The sequence below is a fragment of the Zosterops lateralis genome (genome assembly GCF_965231275.1).
Source record: "Zosterops lateralis genome assembly, chromosome: 1".
Taxonomy (NCBI): domain Eukaryota; kingdom Metazoa; phylum Chordata; class Aves; order Passeriformes; family Zosteropidae; genus Zosterops; species Zosterops lateralis.
The window spans coordinates 88,132,259-88,159,144 of NC_139762.1; the positions used below are offsets into that span (position 1 = coordinate 88,132,259).

The window sequence follows — 26,886 nt, forward strand, 5'->3', positions numbered from 1 at the left end:
CCTGTTGTTGCTATCCTACAGGGCAACAGCAGTATAATCAGTCAGAAAAGCTGCAGCAAATATACTTCCAAAAGGCTTTAATGACTTCAGCTTGAAACACTAAAATTTACTGAAATTTGAGTGTAATCACCAATATTGATGCAACATGTTCCGATGGTCCTGTAAAAGGAACAACTGCCAATATACATTTTAAAGTTGTTTCTGATTTTACATCTATAATCTCTAATTTACTCTACAGCTCTTTACAGTAGTTTCCTGATCAAACTAGTCATGTTGTATCCTGACACACTGATAACTCTTATGTTGCAATATCTCACTGTAGCTTTTTACATAGAGAATTTCACTGCAATTTCACTTTCATGAGGAACTTGAAGAGCACAATACAGTCAGCATGTTAAAAATATTCTTGATCATTAGAAGTGAACTATTTGCTTTTTTGAGCATGATTTTATCCTGATGACTCTGGAGATGGAATTAAGATCGACATAAGGTGGATTTCATAAGTTTAGGGTCAAGGCCCCTGATTCTCAGAAGCATTATGACACCAGTGAACCTAAGTTTTGCTGAATCTTCTGAGAGTCCAGAAGAAGCCAAGCTAAATTGAGTCTTCAGCTTTCAGCAGCAAACTGGACTGGCTGTGAGCACAAGCAAAGCAGAAACTGTCTAAGGTAGCAGGCTCCTGAAAAGACAAAGTGCATATCCCTTAACATCTGTCTACCCTAATTTTGTCCATATTAGGACAGGAAAAAAACATGTTGTCTGAAAGTCCTGCTGCCCCTGAAGTAGGAGTGGAAACTACTGGTAGAATGCCCAGTGCCAGCAGCTGTGATAGCTGACTGCTACCATTCCCTGGAGGCAGCCAGATTAACAGCATGGATCCTCTAGATCTCTCCATTGCAATTCCCCCTGTTTCTGTGGCAGGCAGGGGTGGCCCTGTCCCATCTGTTATTTTAGGAGGATTGACTGTCAGTTTTGTCTGAGCAGTTGAAAGGTCTTGTGCTGGCTCTAGAATAAAAGGCATGCAAAAAGTTTATAGCGAGGAATTTTTAAATGAGGAATAATCATGGCATTACTTATATTTAGAAATTCCGGGAGCGTCCTTGGTCTCAATGTAGAATGCAGCATGCTACTCATTCCACAATGCAGGTGACCTTATCAGTGTTTGATTCTCCACCTCTGGCTATCTCAGTTTCTTCTTTTTCTACCCAAAGTTATTTGTGAATTCAATACTGTAATATTAAAACTAATTTTCATTCAGAATGGATGGATGCATGCATGCATGGTCTGCCATCACTGTCTGCTTTTGAGATTTGAATCGCAAAGGCTCAGTTTTGACTTTCAAACTTCCCTGTGTTTGAAAGATTTTGGTAATTTCCATACCTTCTATCAATTTCCAGACATTACCAATTTAGTAGCCAAATTCAGAAATCGTACATGGAACTTCCCAAGTCTCTTCCACAACTGTCTGATTGATTTTTGTTTCCTGGAGCTTTGTTCCTTCAAACTGACCCTCAGACTTCAAGAGACAGAAGTGAACCATTCCTTTGGATTTCTGAATTGTTCTTTTGGTCCATTCTGGGCTTGCGATATCCCCTCATGTTGCTGCCAGTGTTTTTCATAGTGGCAGAATTTTTGAATGTAACTGCTTCTCTAGTTTCACAAATCAAGATAGCTTTCCATTTAATTAATTAATTTCTTTTTACAATTCTTCATAAGTGTCACACAGAACATATTATAAATCCCCTTTTTGTCATCTCTATTAAATCAAGGACTGTATTATGAGGCTTATGAGTTCTCATTTCTTATTTCATATTCCTTATGACTGCTTCCTCTTCAGTATACTACTGCTCTAGGAGAGAGAAGGAGCTTCCTGTGAATTTTGCTCAGGCTCAGCCTAAGGCTGCACTCTAGCTAGTTCTTCCTATTTCTGGCATAATTCTGGATGTTCGGTTGGGTTTTTTTCCTTGATGCAGCTTATTCCAAGAGTAAGCAAGCTCTGATGTTTGTATGCACACATCCTTGCCCTTCTTTGTGAAAACCCTTTGAGCACTGTGGCTGGAGGCTTACTTCAGCTTTTTAGTTGGACAGTGGTTCTCGTTATTTCAGTTGTCATTACTGTCAAGGAGCTTGATTGGTTTTTATATTAGTCCCCAGTGAAGGCTGGATACTTGCTTCCAGTTTTCGATGGACTATTAGGAAGCCATTCCATAAAAAAGTACTTTGTTGAGATTTTAAAGAAGAAAATGGAGGGTGATTTTAAATTATTTTTAGGTCTGAGATCCGTAGTGTATAAATGTTATTTGGACTTTATACAAAAAACACCGTAATTTCTTCTTTGTACCAGACAGCTAGCAACTCCTCACACCTGCTGGTATATTTAGTCACTTTTTTGCAAAGCAGCACAAGCAAACTTCCCAAGGGCAACTATGATGAAATGGCACACTCCCCATGCCAGTGAAAAATGACCTGCTACCTTCCCTGTAATAACCAAACACAGAGTCATAGGCTGTTTGAAAACCCAGGGCTCACCCAGAACTGTGGAGTGTTGCTTTGCCAGCATGCAGGAGAAGAATTAGTTCATGGCTGTTAGAGATAATCCTTTCCCTGATAGTAAAGTCATCCCAAGCCAGTGACTCCTTAAAAATAGGAAAAAAATATTTGCCAGCTCTGGTCTTCTATGACCCTTCTGGAAGAGACATTTATGTCTCAAGACACCCGGTGCACTCTTCTTTCTTTTCTACTGATAATCTACTGGTTTCATCTTGTCTCTCCACTGCACCAGGCTGGCTGGGTGGTGAGACACTGCAAAATTATGTTAAGCAAGACCTAGGGGCAGATATCTAAGTACAAGGAAAAGAGCAAAAGGGTATAAATAAAGCAATGACAGATTCACTTCCAGAGTATACTTAACCATGACTCCGCTTCCAAGTATCCCATGAAGGATTTCTCTTGCACTGCTCTGCAGTGAGAGCAGAAGAGGGTGGATTCATAGACAGATTTCTTCCCAGGGGATCAGCTCACTTCTGTGTGGCTTCCATTCCTATATGCCCTGTATTCCTTTGGGGCTCTGCTTCTGGATGTACAGGCAAATACTGATCATGTCCTGTCTTGAGAGGGACACCTCAGACACTTAAAAGGTTATTTCCATGTAAGCCTGGCAGGGAATTGTTAGTAAAATACTGCTGATTTTGCCTGCTGGGATTAGGAGTGTTGTGCACCAAGAGTGCACATTCTCCTTTTGTCCTTCCCAGTCTGCTGACAAGCTGCCCCTGCCCATGAGATCCTTTAATTTTCATCATGCTCAACTGAGGTTATTTTGAGGTAATCATACCTCTATTATGAGATATCAGTTGTGTGTGTGTGTTCTGCAAGGTTCATGATCACTGGTACATTTGTGGCATTTTACACACATCACACTTAAATAACATGGACATCTGATGCTGTAAAATTCATATGGTATGAGTGTTAATGCAGTTGGTACCCAGTGTTTCAGGTGGTGTCTTTTTTGGAAGATCAGCTCCTCTCTGCTTTGCTTTATGTCTAGGTACAAAGTGCATTTTCTTCTGATCTAACTGCATTAGAATTCCAGGCAAAGACTATCACTTGTATAGAGCTATACCATAATTCCATTTAAAAAAAAAAAAAATCCCAGTTTTATCTTATCTTGGATGTACTGTGCTCCTAGTTCCCTGCCGATACAGTCTCCTTTGATACAGAAACATAGACACTGATTTTGAAGATAGAGTTCGTTTTGGACTTTATTGAGGCAATAGACCTTGGTTTTGGCTGCCTTCAGAAGACAGAATTTCAGTCAAGCAGAGCTGATGTTGTAATCTTGGATGATGATGGCATTTGTGATTGTTCAGTGAGCCTTCCAAGGGATCAGCCTACTTCTCTGGGTTTGGACACAATTATTTTCATTCTGACAAAATTGCTCATGGTGTGGAAGGAGATCACAACTAAACTGGGGTAGATTTAGATCTTTCCTAGCCATAAGATGTTTTATTGTTTGCATCATGTCCTGCATTTTTAACATTTTCAAAGTCAGTGGAGTAAAAAGCCTGACTTTTCAGAATGGTGTATGAGGTCAACTGTCCAGAGATATTTTTTCTCTCTTTGTAGTACTTGTGGAAACCAAGCAAATGTGTAGATTTTTAAAACTGTGCTAAAACAGACATCATAATGAGATTATAATTTTAGAAAACTACTGGCTATGAATGAAAGACTTCTCCTCTCTTCCCTTCCCTAATTCATTTTTAAAAACTCAGCTTGGCACTTTTGTTTTTCCTGAAATGATACCTGTCTCTCTTTATCTGTACAAGTTAGCTGTAAACCAAAATTATTCAATTAATTGAATGATATGATTCAAATGCTGTATATGTGAGCTTTTATCCCTTTCTCCCTCCCACTAATGAGGAAAAGAATTCTATGTTTAGGGGATTATACCACTAGGATCATGAGTTTAATGTGAAGCTCAAATAATTGGCATTGACAGTTTTATCAAACAAAAATAAAATTAGAATGATAAAGTAAATGCAACCTACAGAAATGAGACAGAAGGCAAAAACCAAGGAGCTAGTGTTTCTGTAGTGGCCACAAAAGCATCTTTCTGAGATATTTTGCTTGGAGTGGTGGGTTGACCAAAGCAGGAGAGAGGTAGTGGGATCAAAAGCTTTCTCAGGCTTCCCAGCGACAGATAGTTTCTGATGAACAGGGCTCCTAATCACTCAATAGAGCTATATGCTTTATGCCTCACTTACCACAGCTTTCTGTTGCAATCTTTGGTTTATTCACATCTAGTGAACTTGATTGTGCTTTCATTTTTGGACAACAAAATTTTTAGTGTTTATCTATTTGAAAGCAAGCTCTTATAACACATGGTATGGAGTCAATTGAACATGGGCCTTTAGAAGAGAGTATTGACTATTCTTTCTTTAAAGATTAGACTTTATTTCCAAATTTTGGATAGCTTTTTGTGCCTTTCCTTCTGCCTCTTTTTTTTTTCTTTTTCTTTTTCTTTCTGCTTTTTTTTTTTTTTTTTTTTTTTTTTTTTTTTTTTTTTTTTTACTCTAGTGCATGGTGCTACTGCATTTGCAGAGTTTGATCCAGAAGAATCGAAGCACATGCTTAAGGAAAAGAATGGCACGCGGTTCATGAACCCCATAATTAGTTCCCCTTCCTCGCTCTAAGCAGTAATTAAATCTGTCACTTCTGCTCTGCTGATTCATTTATTTAGCTATTTAATTGCTCAGCTCAATACGTCTTTATCTCCGGAACAGCAACATTTTATTCAGGCTAAGGAATAGCATAAGCCATTATTATTTTTTGTCCAAGGGCAGGGACATGTAAAAGAAAAGAACACTAATACTAGATGATTTGGTGGTGTTGTCAGTTTTCACTTGTCAAACAAAACAGTATTTAAGGGAAAACTTCAACCAGTGCTTAAGGATAGCTTTCTGTACACAGGTTTCCTTCTCCAGGAAACTATGTCATATGCAAGGACCCAATGAATCTGATCCAGGTTTCTATTTCCATAATGAGCTAACTTAAAGCACTTCCAGGTAATGCATAATTCTCTATAAAATGAGTGATCTATTGGTAGAAATTTTTTTAACAGTTTAAAATTGCAAATATACATTAAATTGTTTATAAACTAAGCAGTATCTTTTATTTGTACATTTTAGTTTTGAAACATTGTTCAGTCAGGGAGATTTCTGTCATCTGTCTCTTAGATTTATCTTCAAATGGAGCATTTTGAACTGAAAAGCAAATGGCATCTGGAATACTTTCACACTTCTGAATATTCCTTTGTGAGGCATATATCCATACATACAGTTTGTCTCTTGTTACATTTTCATCAGTCCTTAAGGGAGGTTGCAAGATTCCTCTGCCATTTCTATCCATAGGTTGGAAAAGCTGGTGTAGGAAAGCAGCATGCAAAATGGTGAGGAGCAGATCAAGACAGATCAATACAAGCAGAGCCTTTTGGTGAAAGGAGAATTTTTTTTTAATATAACCCTTTATATTTCCCCTCTTTGAACTCAGGAATGACAGATACAAAAATTAAAGATACAAACCCCACCAAGAATTCAGAGACAAGGATATTTTTCTGTCACTTCTAGCATCAGTAACTCAGTTCCACATATTTATTCATCTGCCTGACTGGCTAAATTTTTCTATCACGCACAGAGCTTTGCATTTCACTCCATTAGTGATTTATTTTTGCTGTCTTGTTATTCAGTCACAAATATGCAGTTATTTAAGTCATTGCTCATGTTTTTGCCAAGTAAGCTTATTATTCTAAAAATCTTTTTCCTGCTTACCTGGAGGGGTTTTTGTTGTTGAGGATTATGTTGTGGGTTTTTATTCCTTCAGTGAGACTTGTGTCCACTCTTTTGCAATGCAAAACATGTTTGTCCTGCTGCTGTGGCCAACCCACCCAGTTGGCCCTGTCTGAAGTAGAGGCAGCAGCCTGTGTAAAGACCAGCCAGTGGAACTGGCAGGGTTAATTAGCCATTTTGCGTGGAGCACCTTGGGAATTCAGCTGGATGTACTTTCATTACTGTGGCTGCTGTGCTGGGCTGCACAGACCTGTGCCATGCCTGTGCTGGAGTGGCGATCTCTGCTTCCCTCTCCTCTGTCATCAGGGAGGGCTTTGTCAGCCCATGGGCTGGCAGCTTTGGCCCAACAATGCTCAGTCTGTGTTGTTCGTGTTGGTGTTATTGTTTTGCATCTGTACACTCAAAGGTTACTCACAATTCTTTGTTGAAATAAAGTATATTTCTGTCCCTGCTGAATCCGGGATGTCTGGAAATCTTGTGGGTCATTTTGTTCTTGCAAGCCTGCATATGAGATTTTTGGACTAGAGTTTCATATGAGCTTCCCTTAAATATTCTCTCTTTTAGATTAAGTGGTCTTCTAAAAGTACACTCTTCGTTACATTGGGCATGTGCTCAAATTCAGGGAATTAATAAAGCAGCAAACACCCTCTGTGACCATCCTTTCTGGATAAGGGTGCTTTGAGAATGAGTCTGTATGTGAATTGGTTTAGTTTGAGAAAGCAGTGTTCACTGCAGCGGGACAAACAAGTGTGATCAGAAGAGAGCATGGGAATGAAATGGAAAAAAACAACATTTATTTGTAGTAGAAGAGAAGTTGATTTTTGAGTTGATGGAAAGCCGACAGAGGAGATACAGGGTTAATTTCAGCTGGCCTTTATCTGGGCTCTAAAAGAGCATGCGGTTGGTCAATAGGATTAACTACTTTTACACAGATTTGTACATAAACATTGAGGCACGAGACTTGGACACGAGCTGAGTGCCCTCCCTCTGCAATGATTGCATTCTTGAATGTCTGGGCAGGGAATTAGGTGACAGTGGCTATTGGCTTCGCCTGAGATGAACTTAGCTGTTGTCATCCGGCCATCAACAGGCTGGAAATTACTATCTTGAAGGCAGTGCAGAGTTTACAAGCAGTCTCATGGGACCCAAACCACTCCCTTCTCCCACTCTGCCTTCCCCATGTGAGGACCAGTGGCATCCAGCCACTTGCCCGGTGTGAACTGGACATTTCTGCAGTGGTGCACAAGCCCAGGCACTGCTGGTGGAGGCACTGTGCTTGATCAAGGGTCTCTGGGCTTTTTGTGAGTTTGGTTGGTTGGTTGGTTGTTGGTTTTTTTGTTAGTTTTTGACTCTAGCTCACTGTGTAGTTAGAAACCTCAGGCTGTAGTTTCTCCTCACTCACAGCACTGGCTTATGTTAGTGTAAAATGTGTCTGAGTCAAATTACATTAAATCCTCCAGTCTTCATATAGATGCACCCCAATCTGTGCTGTAACAATGCATTGCTTTACTTATTGGTGTATTAGGAACTTCTCGTTAGTGTTTTAATTAACAAGGTAAGTCACACTGTGCTGTGTGTCTGGTGCACCAAATCCATGGGGCTGGAATGCACCTCTGCCCAGCCCTGGTCAGGCACTCGGTTATATAAAGTGCTCAGATTTGGGTACCTATAAATATTAGCGAGCAGCTGCCACAAAGGGACCTCGAAAACATAATATCTTGGCACCCAGAAACACACAACTCTGATAACACACTGCAAGGTCACCTACTGGGGGAGAGGGTAAGGAGGTGGTGTCTGCTTTTAATCTTTTATTTAAAAAAAACCCAACTTATTTTCTTGCTTTGTGTTTCTGGTATACAACGGATATTTACAATTTTTATCACATTAGGATATGACATTTCTGGCCTTGCCAGCGCTTTTGTTTGGATATTTATAGCAGCTTCTGGTCATTGTTGAGCAAAGGCGATTGCCCTGCCCTCTGGCCCTTCCTTAAGCAGATTTTGGGCAGAAGCTCCTCTGGCGTGGCACTAATTGAAGTGACTGGTGGAGGGGGTGTCGTGAGCACACTCGGGCTGATCTGCCAGGGTCTGAGCCAAGGGAGGAAGAGAGGAGGATAAAACGGGGAGAAGGAAAAAAAAAAAAAAAAAAAAAAAAAAAAAAGAGCCGGGCTTTCCCTCGCTCCGGCAGCGCGGAGGGCGGCGAGGGCTGCCGGCCATCCGGCCATCTGTCCGTCTGTCGGCGCAGGGAGCGCGGCGGGAGGGGAGCGGCGCCGCTCCGATCCGATCCGCTCCGATCCGCAGGTGGGTCCGGCCGGGCCCGCTCCGCCCGGGGGGCGCTGCCGGGGGGAGGGCGCGGGGCTCCCGGGGCTCTCGGGGCTCTCGGGGCTCTCGGGGCTCCCGAGGCTCGGCGGGAACAGCGGGAACGGGGGGAGCCGAGCGGGGCCGCCCCGCGGGGAGCCCGGGGGCCGGGACGGCACAGCTGCCGGGCCAAGCCGGGAAAACTCCGCTTGTACAAGCCCGAGCCCAACAAGTTGCGGTAGAAGTGCTCCGTGCGGAGATGGGGCCGGTCTGTCCGCCGCGCTGAGGGGGATCCGGCAGGGAATGTCAGCCGGGAAGCGCGGGCTGCCCTCGGGTGAGTGATCCCGCCCGAGCCGGGCCTGCAGCTCCAAGGCGACGGCACCGTCCGGAGTGCTCGGTGTGTGCCCCTGAGCCCCGGGAATGGCCCTGCGAGTTTAGCGTGAGGGGAGAGGCCGGGGAGAGCACGGGGCTGCGCGGGGACTGGGAAGGCAAAGGCTGGTAAGTTTCTGACGTGCCCTAAACCAGCATCGCTGTCACAGGCAACCAGCCTGGAATATTGCCCCGTATTTTGGGATTTGTTTTGGCGTTGGGAGTTACCACCTTTCGTTCAAGTGTTAATGTTTCTGGAGGGTTTTCTCGCTGTTGTTTATGAGTTGCTGTGTAAACAGCCTGAGTCAACCGCGCTCAGCTGCACTGGGGGAAAAGTGAACTTCCGAGTGTGTGTTTCCTAAAGAAAAGTTCAAAAATATATGATAGTTTTAAATTAATAGTAATAACAAAGGAGTCCGGGTTTCCTACCTCATTACTATGGGTATTAATAGTATTATTTTTGAAGAGGAAAGAAAAATTGTTCCTGTGCGCCTTAAATGATGTTTTAATGTTCTTTTATGCCTCTCTTAGAATGTCCTGTTAGTGGATGTGGTTGTGTTTAGTGTACATCTTGTGTTTGTGTTTCTAATAACGTTCCTAGTGCGACTGAAAGAACACTCAGTTAATGCATATTACCTAAACATATTTTTATGTTTAAAAACATAAAAATGCTCAGGCATAAATTATAGGCAGCAAAATGCAGTCATAACTGGCAATTCCTTTGCATGTCTATCTTCAAGTGTTAAGAGAAATAAATGAGTATCTGTTAGACGTGTGTGTACCATCCAGTCTAGCTGTGGTCTTGTTTGTTTCTTTTGTATTTGGTTCTAGAAGTAGAACAATAGTGAAAAATGGGGTTGAGCAGCTGGTAATCCATTTGTCCTTTGCTTATCCCTAAAAAGATTCCTGGTGCAAAGTTCATGAACTACCACAGAGAATGGTTCAAAGCAGAGTTGAGGAATAGGCCGTGCTGAAATCCATCAAGAGTTTATAAAAATAAACAGAAAAGCTGAGGTTTGCTTCCTCATAAACCTCTTAAGAAATATGTCCTTTATCTAGTATGCTACTCACTGTATTCAAGGCAAGGAAAAACCTTGATGAATCATGTGGATATTGCTCCATACCGTCCTTATCTATAATCAGGAGAACAAAAATATTTTTATTTTCTTCAGTCTGGAATAGCTGGTTTCTTACAGAAGACCTTGCCTTCTTTCTTTCTCTCATCTGTGTCCTTGTTGCAAAAAAAAGTCCTCAAGAATATAAGCGTTTGTTTTACTGGTTATATTCCTTATCTCCCGTGCCTTCCAATTTATGCTGGTTTGAATATTTCTGTAATATTGAATTCAGTTGCCATTACTTCCTTCAAGGACCCTGTGTAAACACATTTGTAGAGTGTGTGCAGTATGATAACGTGTAGCGCCATGGATATATTTAATTTTATTCTTACACGGCTCAATCTATTTCTCTTGTTGCAAGAAACATGATGAACGCTCCATTAGTGGTATTGGTAAGAAATACATTACCGCGAGTGCACCGTCAGTAAGAAAGTGTTTTTATTTGAAAGCCTTCTCGTACCAGACAGCATGCTAATAATCGTAACCTGTGCCACGTATCTTCAGTGCTAGATTGCGTTTGCTTTTAGGTTCTTTATAAATATAAGTTTTATTCAGGATAGCTGCATTTTCAGCAAATGCCCAGGCTCCTTGTTCGTTTGCAGCCTCTGAATGCTGCAGGAATTTGCTGGGCAAAGGACTGGGTGTCCGTGAGGTAGGCAGTTCAGGATGCAGCCCTTCTCAGAAGCCAGCCTCGGTATTGTAGGGCACTGAGTGTTGATAATAAAGTCAAGTGAAATGTGGTATTAAAAATATAAGTCAAATCCAAAGACTGCTCTGCTGGTTGGTCTCTTACCCAAGAGCAAGCTGGAATAGCCACTCTGACAGATAACTGAAAATGCGGTGAGCGACTTTTGCAAGCTGTGAGGGAAAGTGCTCAGTTTTCTGCGTGTGAAACTGCTTTCCATGGATCCATTGCAGGGTAGGAGGCTGTCCTGGTGAAAGGACAGGGGTTCACATCTCTCAGTACCCAGGGAGAAGGACGGGACATGGGGGAGCAGAGGGTGAGGTGGCCTTCCTGCTTAGGAATGCTGGGAGCCTGGGTCCAAGCATTCTGGGCAAGTGTAGCCCTGGTTCATGTCTGAGATGTTTGGTTTTCTGAAATTCCTTTCCCAGGGAATTTTCTGTTAACCAAACATCTCAGGCACGAACCAGAGCTGTAGGCAGGGACAACTCCAGAGGGACCGTGCAGCAGGACAAGGGTGTATCACTGCCGTGGAAAGTTGTGGAGCTGCTTGCAAAGATAACAAGCGATGTGACTGCAGCCACAGGCGTGTGTGGCAGAGGTGGAAAAGAGGGGGGAAGGGTTTTTGGAGTGTCAGATGTTGTGGAAAAACACATGTTGGTCATGGTGTAATGTTTTTAAGGTGGAAGAGAGGTCAGAGGTTTGGTGGAGCAAGCAGTAAAGGCAGGCGGGTGACACCAGGAGCCAGAGGTCTTAGTGCTATCGCAGGGAGGCTTGGCAGCTGGATGGACAACCCAGTTTGGGTGCTTTGGAAAGAGTGAGTCGGGAGCTGGGAAGAACCATTGAGGTTCTTGTTTGTCATCACAGACCAAGGAGGAGCATTGGGTAGCTGAGCTGAGGGGAGATGACGTGCAGGAGTTATAACTAGGGTGCAGTATGAGGGCTGACAGCTGGGAGGAAGGGGTGCAGTGAATAATCTTTTGCCTTTTCTGTGGCATATGTGAAACTGGGAGGACAAACTTAGAGTTCAAAGCAAAACTTAAGGATAGCAACCAAAATGATTCTGCAGCACTGAATCTTTTTTACTCTGTTATTCTCTCCTCAAGATTTTCAGTTAGTGAGATCTCCATCTTCTGACGTTTATAACAACATCATGATTGGGGATTGCAGAATGCACAGAAATTAATTTTCATAGACTTTGCAAGAGCATTTTCCTTTAAAAGAGACCTAGTTGCACTTTTAATAACAGATGCACTCTGTTGTAATCATTTGCTAAGCAACAGGCTCACTGTGCTGCCTATGAAGCACAAAAGCAAGGGGCGCTTTGACTTGTCATGTAAAGCTTACGTAAAGTTTGTGAGCAGCAGCAGAAAGAATGAGTGGTGAATGCTTTCGGTTTTGTTGCTTACGTGAAAATAGTTTAAAGTTGGGTATTTTTCTCTGCTGGCTGCCATCAGCAATAGAAGTATCAACAGGAGAAAAATGGGTCGCTTGGGTTTTAGCATTAAGCAGCAAATCCAGGGCCAATAGGATTTAGCTGGGATGTTAAGGTTTATTCAGTGCATTTAGTTAATGAAGTTGGGGAGGGGAGGAAGAAGGAAAAAGTCAGTGTCTGGGCTTGGGGGAAGGGATGAAATAGCCTGCTGCTGCCGAGTGCATCCTACGGTGACTCCTCCTGATTGATAGATGCTCCACAAGACAAAAAACAACTGAGCAAAGGAGGTTTTAATTAAAAAACAGCAGCTCAATGCCAGCTCTTTTGGATTAAAATCAAGTGGAAAGTTCGTAACAGACATCTACTTGGTCTTAAGGGTGTGTGTTTTTACCCCTAAGAGTATAGTGCTCATCGGCTTTTGAGAGGGAAGAGGGAGATAGTAATACGTGCAAGCATCCATGAAGTGGTCATAGAGCCATGGAGATATTCAGCAAGAGCAATTGTATGTTAATATTCATCAGTCAGGCACAGAAGTCAAGTTCAGGCTAACAAACTCCCTTTTGCACACTCTGCCAGATTTCTAGCAGACAGCCCATCACCCCTGTGCACACGGGTGGCCCTTCGCTGTACTCACCCGTATTCTGAAGCCTTTGTGTCCCCTGCCAGAGCCTGTCATCTTGTGTACACACATGCTGTTCAGCATCTTGACTTGCTTTCTGAGCCCTGAAAGCCTTCAGCACAGAGACACAAAAAACATTTAGTATAGAAAGTCATTGTTATTTAAAATATAAAGGGCTATTATTTATATGTCCAAAAAAATTTTTTTGCAGACCGACATAAATTGATCTCTTCCCCCAAAGGAGTTGGTAAAGTTTTTTAATTCTGGTTCTCCAGTTCTGGCTCCCGCTTGGATCAGACCTTGTCTTCCCCAAAGCTGTCATGGTCATTTAGAGTCAGATGAAGTTTCTTTTCCCCGTGCACCTCCTTGGAGGTGTGTGCTTGTCCATAGTATCCTGATGCTGCTGGGAGTCATTGAGCAGCGATTAACACTGCCCAGACTCAGCCAGTGACCTCCGCAGGCTTTCCTCCTGTGGGGGATGTGGGCATCGGTGGCAGGATCTGAATAACAGTGTGGAATAAATAAGCAGCAGGTTTACAAAATGAATAAAAAGAGTCCGTGTACCTGTTGTTCTTTGCATAATCTAGTTGCTCAGATAGCCTGTAGCTTGATAACAATTCCCTGAGGAGGATGCTGCAATTTTTTTTTTAGCAGGATTTATTGCAGTGTCACCTGAAAACTTTCACAAAATGGTCTGGAGAATAACTTGAATGTGTGATTTTTGGTGGGTTAATTTTTTTTGTTGGTTGGTTTTTTGGGTGTTTTTTTTTTTTTGGGGGGGGGGGGCAGGGTGTTGGTTTTTGTTTTGGTTTGGATTTTTTTGACCTTACAAACATTTTAAGATAAATATTTTCAAATAATAATGATTTTTTAAAAGTAGTGAAAATGCTTAGGAAAACATTGTACTTTTCTGCTTTGTCCTGTACTGGTTTATTTCTGTTAGATTCACAGTACGTTTACTGAACAACATTTGCTTTACAGAATCGTTTAGGCACATGTCTGTAATAAGAGAGAAAGAAAGAATTTGATTTCATTAAAATTAAACAAACCAACAAGAGGACTTGACTGTGACGCTTACAGCAGGGCTTTCTGAATGTTCAGCCAACTTTTAGAAAGTGGGGGTGGGCTGTGTCAGAACAACAGTCCCAGGCATGGCAGCAGGAGTCTGGGCAGCTGCACACAGAGAATGTGGAGGTCTAGGAAAAGACTTCTATCATCTTTTACATACAAATAGCTGTATGTTTGTTGGCAAACAAATACAGATATTATTGCTGATCTTAGGATTTTATGAAATGAAATCTGAACAGTCTGATTGTCTCAGTGGCAACAAGGGAAGCTTAATATTATCCCAGATGCAGAGCACACTACAGAAAAATGAAGAGGGGTACATCTCCCAAGAAAAAGAATACTTTGGGATCTGTCTACATGGTAGTGAACTGTTTGGTGCAATGTCCACACCATCTAGTCCTGTATTTACCTTTACCCCTGATGGCATATATTTTCTTGTCAGTGGTCAATAAAGCACTTATTCAGCATTTGAGCCTAATGACTAGAAGGACAGAATCTGAGATTTGAAGACCATAAAATGACTTTTCTGTGATTTCACTTAGTTAACTAAACTCTCTCCATACTTTGAGGATCTCATTAGCATAGTTCTAGCTACGTGCCACCATGTACCCAGAAAAGCAAATAGAAAATTACTGGCTGTGTTTTAACATTAAACATTCTAAAGAATAACAACAGAGATTTTAAATAAAAAAAGGCGTAAAACACTGAGGACTATGCAACCTTTGTAAATACTGTAAATCCACTCAATAATTACTGTATAGGCTCAATAATTACTATATAGTACTGGATTAAATACTGAAGGTCCTTAATCTGTGGGGATCTGGTGGAGATTTCCTTACATATTCAAAGTGATTAAAAAACCTGTTTTCTTTCTTTATAAGTGTATGCTATACCTGTGAGAGTAAATTAAAATAAAATATTTTGGTCCTGCAGATAGGAAGACATAAGAGCTCTACCTTTGTTCCATTAGACAAGTTTATAGTATTCATTCACAGTGATGAGAATCAGCTTTGCAGTGCCAAGTCTTTTTAATTCAGAGAAATGTAGATAGGTGGATTTTGATTGAGTAGTAGGGAACATGAAAAGTTACACCGTTGGATTTCTCTGTGAAGAGCAAGGGCTCTGTGCAGCCACCGAGAGAGATGCACTTTGTTTCTCCCTTCCTCCTTCCCCTATCAGCATTCACAGTGCACAAGTAGAGATGCCTAGTAGGTATTGAAGAGGTTGTCACTGTTAATTTACTGTGAGCATCCCACAGTGACTGGGGTGGAGTAGAGGAAGCTGAATAAAAATTATAAGAGCTATTGAAACTGGCTTGTTACAAAATCCAGTGTCCCTTCAGTGTTTAAAATGTCAGGTGAGTAAGATTCTCAGAATCTGATCCCGTGTTTTAAAATGCTGCTAAAATTTTAGAAGCTTCTCTTGTTTTTGTCAGAATGATATTTATCTGACAAAAGACTCCATCATGAGCCATGATGGTGGAGCCTCCTAAAGCTATTATTTTTCCATTGACTGACTGGACCAGATCCCTAGGCAGCCTCCAATCCTGACAGAAGTCTGGCTGCACTTGGAGGTGTCTGTTTGGAGGTGACTGTCACACGCTGGATGTGGCTTTCCCACACTTCCAACCAGTGCTGCTTCTGGCCTCCTGTTTGTTCACAGGAGCCTTGATTGCCAGTATATTTCTAGGACCTTCAGTACCAGTTAATCTGTTGACATGTCCTGTTACAACTTAATATGTGACATTGTGGTATTCATCCTCTTACTGATAGCTAATTAGAGTTTCTGAGTAATTTCCCCCATGTATTGAAAAGCATGCTTTTAGAAGGCACTGAGTTGTAACACAGTACTTTCACACACACAGCTGTTCCTGTTGCTGGCTGTGGAGCAGAATGCATCAGCTTAAACACTGGAAATGCAAATTGCTTCCCTCTGCAGCTATGAGGACTGTCATGACTGATTGTAAGAGTAGCTCACCTGTTTTGTTCCGTGCTGCTGCAGAGTAGGATCACATCCATGGCCAATTGCTGAGTTCCAGCTGATGAGTGATACCCCTCAGTGGTACTTCCTAGCCAGTGGGTGAAACAAGCTCCTTGCAGTTGTGTGAATGTACTTTATTGTGCTTGGATCACACTTTCTGATTTTTTAGAAACATCCCTTCTTTCTTCCTGATTTCTAGTTGCAATGAAAAAATAATAAAAGTATGACCATTTAAGTGACCTATCTTGATATTTTCCATATTTTCTGTTATTACCCTTTTTCTGTCAAAGGTAGCCTTAACTTTTGGATTTGGTAAACTTTGACAAGGCTCTCTTTATTTACTTTGGTTTTTGACTGGGCAATTGTATGAACACCACTTGTGGTGGATTACATATATATATGTATGTGTATATATATACATGTATATATACAGTTCTGTTAGTCATTGCTTCTTGGCCCCAGATTTGCTGGGAGGAGATTGCTGACACACAATTTGGACTTTGGGCTGTGCCTTTTCATTCCTGGGTTTCCTTTGAGGGTGATCTGCTAACCAGGACCTATTCACTTTTAATCCTGTTTATTGTCTGAAAAGAAATCTCCCAGCACCGTGACCTTTCCTTGCCTGTTTTACTGCTGGTTAAGAAACAGCCCCAGTCATGCTTTGAGTGGGTGTGTGGAGTTACTGGCATGGTGGCAGAAAAATGGAAGAAAGACTTTACCAAAAAAGTGTACAGGAATCTATTTTACTGTGCTTTTATTAAACACAGATTATTCTGCACAGATGGATGGGCTTTTACTTGGCTCAGGTGTAAAGGATCCCCCAATATATGTCTAAACCTTCCTAAAGCACCTTAATTCCACTCAGAGAAATGCATTAAAATTCCTATGAAAATAGAGTTTTCTTTTTACCTTGTGACCTTTCTGATTTCCCATCTCTAGACAGGAATGACCCAGTCTACAGAGAATATTATTATTATTATTATTATTATTATTATTATTATTATTATTATTCTTCAATAAAGTTGAAAGCAGATCATATATATATTGGAGGATAAATAAAAATGCAAGTAGCCATAACTAGGATTGCCTATGGCTACTAATAAAATGTCACCTTCAATTTAGCTCTATATGCCTCTAAGATCATACTTAAACATACATCAAAATGTGATTATCTCATGAGAATATATCTGAGCTACCAGAAAATAATTTTATTTCTAAATAATGTATTTAAAATATACAGGACAAGCTTGAAAGATTGCAGGAACACCTTAAATAAATTTCTAGTTCCTATGCTGCTAATGCAATTCACATTTTTCAGATACATATATTTTATTACATGAGAGGATCATTTTGTGAGGAGTTTGAGATTTTTGCACAGTCCTTTCTTGGTTGTGTTGATTTCAAAGATAATAATTCTTACTCAGTTGAAAAAATTGACCGGAATCTTTAACTATAACTTTCTCAGGTTCGTACTGTACTAAATTTCGCGCATGCTTTTGTTTCTAGAATGTTGGCAAATTGGGCAAAATATGTGTTTTTTATGTTTGCCCTCATTCAAAAGGAAACTAATTTGTGCTGTTACTACTGCTTTCTGAAAAAAGTTTGAGAAACTTTGTTGCCTGGGTTGTTGCACAGAAATGTTTCTGTTTAAATTGTTTTGGATTGGTACTTTCATTTTCTTAATAGTAATTGCAGTTTTTTGGGGGTTGGGAATGGCCACAGAATAAAACCACTTTGGCCCTGCAAGTATGTCTAAAGCTAAGGGCAAAGACTTTTTTAAAAATCACATCAGCACTAGATTCAGTCTAGTGATGAGTTTGGCTCAGCATGTTTTCTGCTGCAAGCCTTATTTCAAGAGATTATTAGTCAAAATTTGAAAACTGTGCAGACGTCTCTTGCAGAAAATTGATAATCTGCCTAATGAGCCTCAGCACTCTGGGGAAAGCCAACAAACAGGGTGTGTACTTGAATGCTTTTCATTAAAAACATTTATTAGGGTAGATGTCAAATGGATGGGCTATAGTAATAAACAAAAATGGGGTTATAGCTCATGTTTGAGGCAAGTTTTCATGTGTGCAGCCCTGAATAGCTGCTGCCTATAAAAGTCTCTCGACACTTCTTTCCTTCACTTCTTTCTTCCAAAAGCAGGACTTACAGAAACGTGTTTGTTCAAATAAATACCTTTTCAAATTTATGATGTGAGATCAACAAGGTATGACATCATCTATATTAATTTTAACCTTACATTGTTCAGTTAATACTTGGTCAAATTCAATAGTTCTGTCCAACCACTGAGCACCTAATTTACATACCTATGTATGGTTTGTATATATGCATAGTGACTTGGTGACAAAAATGGTATTGAAGGAGATTCGGAGACAAATATCTTCCTTTCATTGTCAATCTGAAGTGCCATTGATCTGTATTTATAGCCAGAAATGATCTTGTATTTGTAGCTAGTTGTATTTTAATATGGTTTACCTGGTTAGTTTTTGCAACTTGAAGCAGCTATTTCAATGTATTCCATTAATTTGCTGCCTTGCTTCTTTGGAACAGACTCTGAGGGCTTTCCTGAGTCTTACCACGTGTTCAGAAGACCAAATGTGATAAAAGTCCAAGCTGTAGGTAGCCTTGCCCAGTTGTAACATCCAAGGAAGATGCTGAGGATGAGATGTCCACAAAATTCCTGCCAGAATTTGTCCTTGATTAATCTGTTGGAGAAGTAGAACGAGAGCAGGTTGCTGTCTAATCCCTGAGGATTTCTGGGATCCTCTGTCCTCCTATATCCAATTTTTGTGATGACACGATGAAGTTCCCAGACTCTTCTGTTGACTTTGGCTACAAAATGGCATCTCATTGTGAAAGTGATGCGCAATTCTGCTCCAGCTTGTATCTGGATGAGAACTTTTTCTCCAAGTAAAAAGTGATTGGATGAGGAATCAGTTTCAGTTGTGCCAGGAGAGTTTTAGATTGGATATTAGAAAAAAAAAAAATAAATCACTGAAAGGGTTATCCAGCACTGGAACATACTGCCCAGGGAAGGGATTTTGTCACCACCCTTGGAGGTACTTAAAAGATATGTAGATGTGGCACTGAGGGACATAGTGCTGATCTTGATAGTCCTGGGTTAATGGTTGGACACATTGATCTTAAAGGTCTTTTCCAGCCTTACTGATTCGGTGTTCTTATTGCCCATGGAAATTGTGTTTTCATAGGCTTTGTGTTCTTTCTCCATCCATTCTCCTAACTTTCACTGCCCTCTTCAGAAGACCTTCTGAGTTTTAAACCTGGATGGCTCCTTCTGTTGGGGTAAAAGAAAATAGGATTGACTTTGTCAAGATACATGTCTCAGTGATGGGACCAGTGGAAAGTGAATGTGGTATGTCCATGAGATGGGAAATGGAGTGTTAAAATCTCTGCAGTATGTGTAGCTACAAAAAGCTTACCTTGGTATGTGGATTTTTTTTCATATCCCTGAGATAATATTTTTGTTGATGTAGAAAAGTTTGTTAGTACAGGAACATTACTGTGTCCATCACCACTTTGCTTCAGTAGGAATAAACATTTCAAACCTTGTATATTTTCATTTCAACCACTTGGAACATTCAGCAGTGAAATAACTAAAAAAAGGTCATATTCAAGGCAGGCTTTCCCCCTCATCTCCCCCATTCAAAGCAACCTTCTGGATCTCATATTAATCATAAGGCTAGCTTCCTGTCTTTTTTGTAGATCTCTACTGCTCTGTTGAGTGTATTAGAAAAGTCAGAGATTGAATATTATTTTGGAAGTTTGATCTGTTTGCAGGAGAAGCTGATCTTTCATGTGCATGTATCCACTTTTTTCAGTTTTGAGGTAAATCTCTGCTTACTTATTACAATTTATATGAGAATGTATATCTTACATTGACATCATGTGGAAATTTGCAAGTTGGATTAATTGGGATCTTGTTCTTGCTGTTTGAGGCACATCCTGGGCACCCAATGTATGTCCATTTTTAAGTATTATGATGGGTCATTTGCCATGTTAATGCCACTTTTCCTGTCTGTGGTTAGTTTTATCAACCTGCCTCCCATAAGTTGCAGGGGGAAATAAAAATACTTCTTTTAGACAGCCTGTTTTCTATGTTTATACTCAATTTCCATGTCTCCTTTGAATTCATCTCTGCTACTGGGCACCCAGATGCCAAAACAAACCCCAGTCCATTTGGCAGGACACCAGAGGATTGGGCTGTGTCCTGTGAGGCACAAGACTCGCCTGTTTTACTTGGAACTGCCACACGTATAAAGTGACTCCACCTTGATTAAAATGGATTAAAATTAAAATTATTTTGCATGCTGCTGTGGGGTATTAGGTTTTGCAAATGTCTGGCCTACATTCTTCTGTTCAGTTTTTCCTTCTTTAGTTCAAGGAAGTTGCTTGTCATCTTACCCTCTACCAAGACTCTCAATAATTCTCTTCTTTCATCTATATTGTTACCTATAAGTTATTTATAGACTATGATCATATTCTGCTCAATCCTCTTTTCTGGATTATAGAACTTCAGCTTCCTTAGTCTGTCTTCATATTCGGTGTCTTATCCTCCAATTCCTATATCATTTAAGTTAGCCTTCTTTGTATATGCCTAGTTATTTTATATCTTTTTTTGCAATACCTGAAGATAAGAGCTGCATGCAATATTTCATTTATGGTCACATCATGACTTTGTACTCTTCAATTATTGCTTCCTTGGATTTATATGAGATGCATGCACATCAAAGACCAGGAGTTGCTTCTCCTGCAAACAGATCAAACTTGCAAAATAATCTTCAATCTCCAATCAAATGTTGAGCCTATTTTCAGATGGCATCACGCTCTGTGGTTCTAGACAGCATTCGGTACCACACATATTCCAGCCTAAAGCAAGAATAGCTTTACTTATTGTGAGTAAATATTCCCTTGTTTTCTGCATCGGCATATTTCAAATGTCTGTGGATTACTATTCTCTTGTAGACTAAGACAAATAAATGGGAATGTGGAAAATATTTCCCCTAAAGTACATGAACTTAATGCTTGTGGACTTAAATAAATAAATAAATAAATAAATAAATAATTCATTTTTACTGGAAATATGTTTGGATTTTGGGTAGTTTTCATGTGTGTTTATCGGGTTTTTTCATTTCAAGTGAGCAACAAAACAATAGTTCGAAAATAGAAAGAATAACTGCACATAAGATAGCTGCTGGCAGGACTCTCAAAAATCAACTTCTGTTCCTGTGCTTAGGAGGCCTCTAAATTTTTAGAAGCTTGGTTGGTTTGGTTCTTCACTCTACACTCATGTCCTCAGTACATCAAATCTCTGAACTGTCTATCTATCTAGAATTCAAAATGTTTTCCGTTTGTATGACTCAACAATGAATTACATTCATAAATTGAATTACCTAGAAATATCATGTGGTTCTATTAAAGGCATCTGTAGTAACTTTTATAAATAAAAAAGTCTTTGTTTTAGCTTGCTGTAGTTTACTTGTAGTGTGCATTTTCCAACTCAATAGTCTTTTTCAGCTGAATTTATCCTACTTGTCTAATTCTTTCTCTACTGTTACTGCTCCTCTCTTGAGTAACATTTAGAACGTTTTACTTCCTGAATTACTTATCTGTGGAAAAACTCACACTACTAGCAGCTTGTATATTAGCCTGAGTGAATCCTAGAATTTCAGAACTAGTAAGAAATCAGTTTGTTGCTTGATTATCAAATTCATCTACCCAGTGTATTCATCTATTCCAGTGTAAACACTTAAAAGATTATGTGCCAATTGTATTGCCTTTGGTGGTTTCTTATTCTTCCCATTCAGATTTAGCAATGTCCTAAGTGGTCTCGTTTCTTATCTACTTCCATACTAGTCTGTGCCAGAGATTAATTTGTTTCATCATCTTCAGTTGGAAAAAAATTAAGTGTTGCTGTAATATTTAAGAAATACTTTGCTGCAAGGATGACTCTTGTTGTAATTCAGGGGAAGGTTGAGTAAGGCAAGCTGTCTTTAAAATGTGTCTGCTTTCTCTTTTGGTGGAGGTCCTTGCCAATTCTGGCAAATCCATTTTGACTGCTAGGTTATACTGGTTATTTTAAATAGTAATAAAAAAAGTTTTAAATGCATTAAATGTTCTAAGATTAGTGCCAGAATGGATGTTATTAAGTAGTCTAATGAATCCAGTGTGTTCCCTTTTGAATTTAGCAGTCACTGAGATCTGGGAGAGCAGTGTTAGTACTGAAAAGTTGAAATGCAGTCCAAAGGAAGCCCAAGGAAAGGGGAAGTACTGCAAAAATTGAACCAGAATTAGAAAATAACCGGATTTAGGGAGAAGATTTAAGCCATTTGGAAGAAGTCTTCAAACCCTGGGGCTGGAGTCTTATCTCATACCTTACTGCCACTGAATCTGCAGAGACATGGCTTTGATTACTTTTTTCTGCTCAGTAAATGAGTGGCTCCTTCCTAAAGTCAGTCTTGGACTATTAGATGGGGAGTTTGTCTTGCCAGACCGTGCTGGGAGCAGAGGGGTTCAGGATGGTTATTCCTGGTTTACTTCTCTGATCTGTAGAACAGGTCTATTGAATGCCCATGACATTACTGTTAACAGGAGGGTGGGCAGGGGCATTCCAGAGGGTGGGTGTGTTCCATGAGTGCCTGAGTTTAGGATATCGAAGGGCTTTTTATTTATTTTATTTATTTTATTTATTTACTTGGCATCATTCCAGATTAATAGCCTGCCCAGGAAGTTTGTGCTGTAGTACGTAAATAGCGAAAGAAAAATGTGTGGTGAAAGACAGACGTGGAGATAACAGGATCTCCAGATCAAAAGAAGCCATTTGGTTTCTACAGCTGAGGCTCTCAGTGTTGTTTAGTTTCCGAAACAAATGATGCTGCTGTGCTACTGTGGTTGGCTGCAAAAGTCTGGGAGTGCCCTTCCAGCCCTGCAGATCTGTCCAGCATCTGGAGATGGAGGCCAGGAAACAGAAAGTGGATGGGCTCTGCACCACAAATGTGTGTCCCCATGGTATTTATAGGCTCTTAAAGCATTTATAGTAGGCAAGGCATGGGCAGGGAGCCTGTGAACATGCTGCTTGTGGTGCTTGTGGCTGAACTGCCAGAGAGAGAATAGGGGTGTATTTTGGGGCTTTTTGTTTTGTGGATAGTTTGGTTGAGTTTTGGTTTTTCTGCTTTTTTGTGTTGGGTTTTTAATTTTTCTCTCTCTCTTTTTTTTTTTTTTTTTTTTTTTTTTTTTTTTTTTTTTTTAAACAAAACCTCCTAGCTTGATTTGTCTGCTGAGTACAGTCAGTTATGCTGCATGGACCAGTTGTTGTCTTATGTCTGTACCTTCTGGGATGAGCAGGAGTGGCTGTTCCACAGCTTCACCTCACAGGCACTGGAAATGAAACTACATCTGCTCCTAAGTCAGCAGTTGTTTTTTGGGGGAGATTACTTTGCAAACAAAGCAGATTTTTGAGATCTGAGCAGTAATTTGTAGTTAGTTCACTTGCATTGTGCTGGGCTACCCTTGCAAGGTTAAATAGGAAAACAGGCTCCCAGTCCCAGAGTTTCCTTGGTGGCAAGGAGAGGGAAGTCTGTACCCATTAGAGGGCCCAGAGAGGAGGTGGGCAATAGGACACGAGTGACCACTGAGTGTAACACTCCCTTTTCTGTTATCTCAGCCGAGGCCGTGCGTCCTGCACTCACAGGCTGAGGAATGCATGCCAGTCTGAGCTGGGACCCAGCTGCATTTGGGACATCAAGTCCCTAAACGTTGCTGGCGCTGGGCTGGGAGTAAGGCAGCTGGGACCCACTGATGGTGCATTAATCCGTTTTGACAGGGAATCAGAGCTGGAAAAGGATGATTTTCTGAAGAGCTAGGGCATCAGAAGTTGATACCACAGCACCACTGTGGGCTTAAAATTGTTATATCGTGACTTCTTTTTGTGCCTGGGTAACCCTCGCACCTTAATTGCTTCGTCGTTTGGCTTGCAATGAACATGACCACCAGGGTGTTTGTCAGAAAGTCTGTCTTTAAATTGGAATGGCACAGGGACTGCTTACAGAGGCAGGAACTGTTCTGTCCCTTCCTTGTGCTGTCTTCCCCCACCCCCACCCTCTTCTTTTACCCACCCCCCACCCCTGCTCTTTTTTTTTTTTTCCCCTTTTTTTTTTTCCTCTTGTCTGCCAAAGAAAATGTAATACAGAAATCAGAGTAACAGTCATGTTGGGCACTTTTGACATCAGAAAAGTGATCAGCTCGGGAGAGCTAAGTTACAAAGTGCTGTGAAACTGTCATAGTTCAAGACCGATGGAAAGCACTAGTTCATAAAGCTGGGATGGCTAAGTCTCTTGGGTTAACCCTCCATTTCTTCTCTGTACCCACTGACCCTCCTTATCAGTGGTAAGGAGGCCCTTTCTGGTGTGATCTAAGTTATTTTATTCTATGTGTAGCAGTATTCTTTGCAAAGACAAGTCTGTATATTTCAAATTGACTTTATTTTTATAAACCAAGGGTAATAGATTTTAATGCAAGTTTCAACAGCATGTTTCTTTTATTTATTTTTCAGTAGTTTTATTTACATGGCTTTCGATTTTCTCTAGCTAAGCAGCCCAATTGCCCTTGTGTCAAGTAACAAAGATGCTCAATAAGTTTTCATGGCCACATAAAGGAAAATCATACATTTTATTTCATCCAAGAATAAGAATTTTTTCTGAAGTAATCAATTATTCTTTGAAGCCACTCTGGACCACTGATTCTTAGAGTCAAGTTTTTATTTGCGTTTCTTCAGATTTATAGCAATACAAATATGAACATTAGATGTTTTAGGATGTTATAAGTTGTTGGGGGAAAAAAGGTGTATCAGTGTCTGTTCTGCATCTTTTGTTCTCAGTAAAGATTTCTGGTGTTATTTCATGTACTTGATCTGGATGTCTGTGATGCCATGGTTGATCCTAGTTGCAAATGAGGGGTGTTGACTCAGCCACAATGTTAGTCAGTCAGACAGAGACTAAAAGAAAACAATTTTATTTTCCTTGATCAAGTGCAAGAGTAGATGCATACAACTTTTCTGATTGATGTGCTCATGAATTCCTCTCCCCCCGTTTTTGATACATTTTTGATCCTCACAAAGAATCTTGAATGTGAGCCAGATTTCTCTGGGAAATTGTCCCCTTGATGATGATATTTGCCGAGAAAGGGATTTCCACAGATTTCCTTAGCAAGGGAAAGAACTGTTAACACTCCATAGATGGGGGAATGGCTAACATGAAAACCACCATGGAAAAAAACATGAGATTATTCTTGCCTGCATCATATAAATAACATAAGAATTCTTTCTGGTGATTCTATCAACCTATCAAGGTTTTTTCATGTTTTCTATCAAATTGCACTAACTCTACATAAGAATTGTTCTAAGTATTTTTTAAATTATTATTTCCTGTATAAAATACTGAGAGGAGAGGTTGCTGTTTTTGTAAAGAGCCTGCATAATCATCTAGGTTGGGTCTTTGCCAGTGCGTAGTGGCTGTATTGTCCTTTCCTCTCTGTAGTACAGCGTATCACCAGAAGCAACGGTGTGCTTATGACAGAGTTAGAGCTGAAGCTCAAATCTTTAATCAGAATTTGGAAAGGGATTAGGAAAGAGAGAGTACATAGCCAGGAAGAACCCTGTTCAAATTATTGTTTCTTTTAAGTGCCTCCACCAAGAACACTCCTATAAAGAGAAGTAGGGATTCATATCTTTAAAACCAAAGTGTGTACAAAACATGGATTGAGTTAAGTGCTCCAGGAACTTCAATGCTTAGTGGGCAGAAAGATGATTTTGTTTCCAAGTGCCTGAGGGGGTATCTGTCTATAGAAGAGTCTCCACATAGACCACATAATTCTGGCAGGGCCGTTTTTGTGAGTCATATCTGTTGCTAAATGGGTGCATGAGATTGTCCCAAAGGAAATATGGAGAGGATGTACATCTGTCATAGCAGCAGGCCCTCCCCTGGCTCCAGTGGAACGGAGGGAAGGAAAGAATTCTGCAGGCAACTAAAATAAATTCTAAAAAAGTGTTCTATAGGTTGGTTCCATGTCTGGTAATTCTTGGGCAAACGGAGGTGACATGCAGGACTTCTCCAGGGCAGCAGGTATGTACCTCCCTGGGCCCCAGATTGTGTATTGGCATTTCGCTTCCTGCTGTAAATTTAATCCAGACATTCCTGCTCTGAACCAAGCCCAGGTGCAGATCTCTTGTGCTGAAGGTCAGTCTTGGGTAAGCAGACATGGGTGCTTTCCTGTGTGACGGAGGGCTGATAAACTACACAACAAAGGTTTGCAATGCAGTTTGTACCTAAACCCATCCACGGCAAAGAGACCTGAAAACATGAGCATCTGTGACTTCCGTTCAAAGAAATCTTGTCCGCAGAACACAAGTAGGGTGTCTCTTCTTCCCCCTTCCTTTTGAGGAAAGCTGTGATAGCAGTATTCTAAGCAAAACAGCTGAATTCTGATAAAAAGATGTCTTTAAAAAAAAGTTTTTCAGATGATAGTCTGTGAACCGTATCTCAGAAACCCACAGCAGGTAAAGATGAAAAGTAAGCATTTTGCCTTGGGGTTAATTTTGGTATTCAAAGGTCTACGTATCTGCTGGAAAATATTTAGGGATCTGTGAATTGAAAACATTTGAAAATCACTGACCTGAAAATATATTTCCTTGTTTTCAGAAAACCAGCAAGACTGAATTAGCAGAGCATTTCTCTATGGTGCTGTTGATGTATTTTCCTCCTACCCCCATTCTACTAATGGATCACATGATTTGTAACTAGAATATAGCCTTTCATTTCTTATGGTCCTTCTCTAATGAGATCTTTCTGTGTTGAAACATCAGCATGGAGCTTTCCTAGACTGCTTGCACAATTATCCAATGTACTGCACATTTAAATGCAAATGAAAAATTTGATTAGTTAAAAAAAAATCATGTTTTCC

The 26,886-nt window shown here is 40.5% G+C and overlaps 1 protein-coding gene across 14 annotated transcripts in view; it reads left to right on the forward strand.

Moving 5' to 3' along the window:
- The window catches only part of LOC310909938 (poly(rC)-binding protein 3-like), a 497,258-nt gene that overhangs the window by 348,678 nt on the left and 121,694 nt on the right, over positions 1 to 26,886 (forward strand). The window contains exon 1 of one of the 14 annotated variants that reach the window (XM_083862314.1): positions 8,075 to 8,120. The exons of 9 other annotated variants lie outside the window; for them this stretch is intronic. The gene's annotated coding sequence lies outside the window, so the exon portion shown is untranslated. 4 more of the 14 variants (XM_083862324.1, XM_083862323.1, XM_083862325.1 and 1 more) reach the window with 4 other exon arrangements.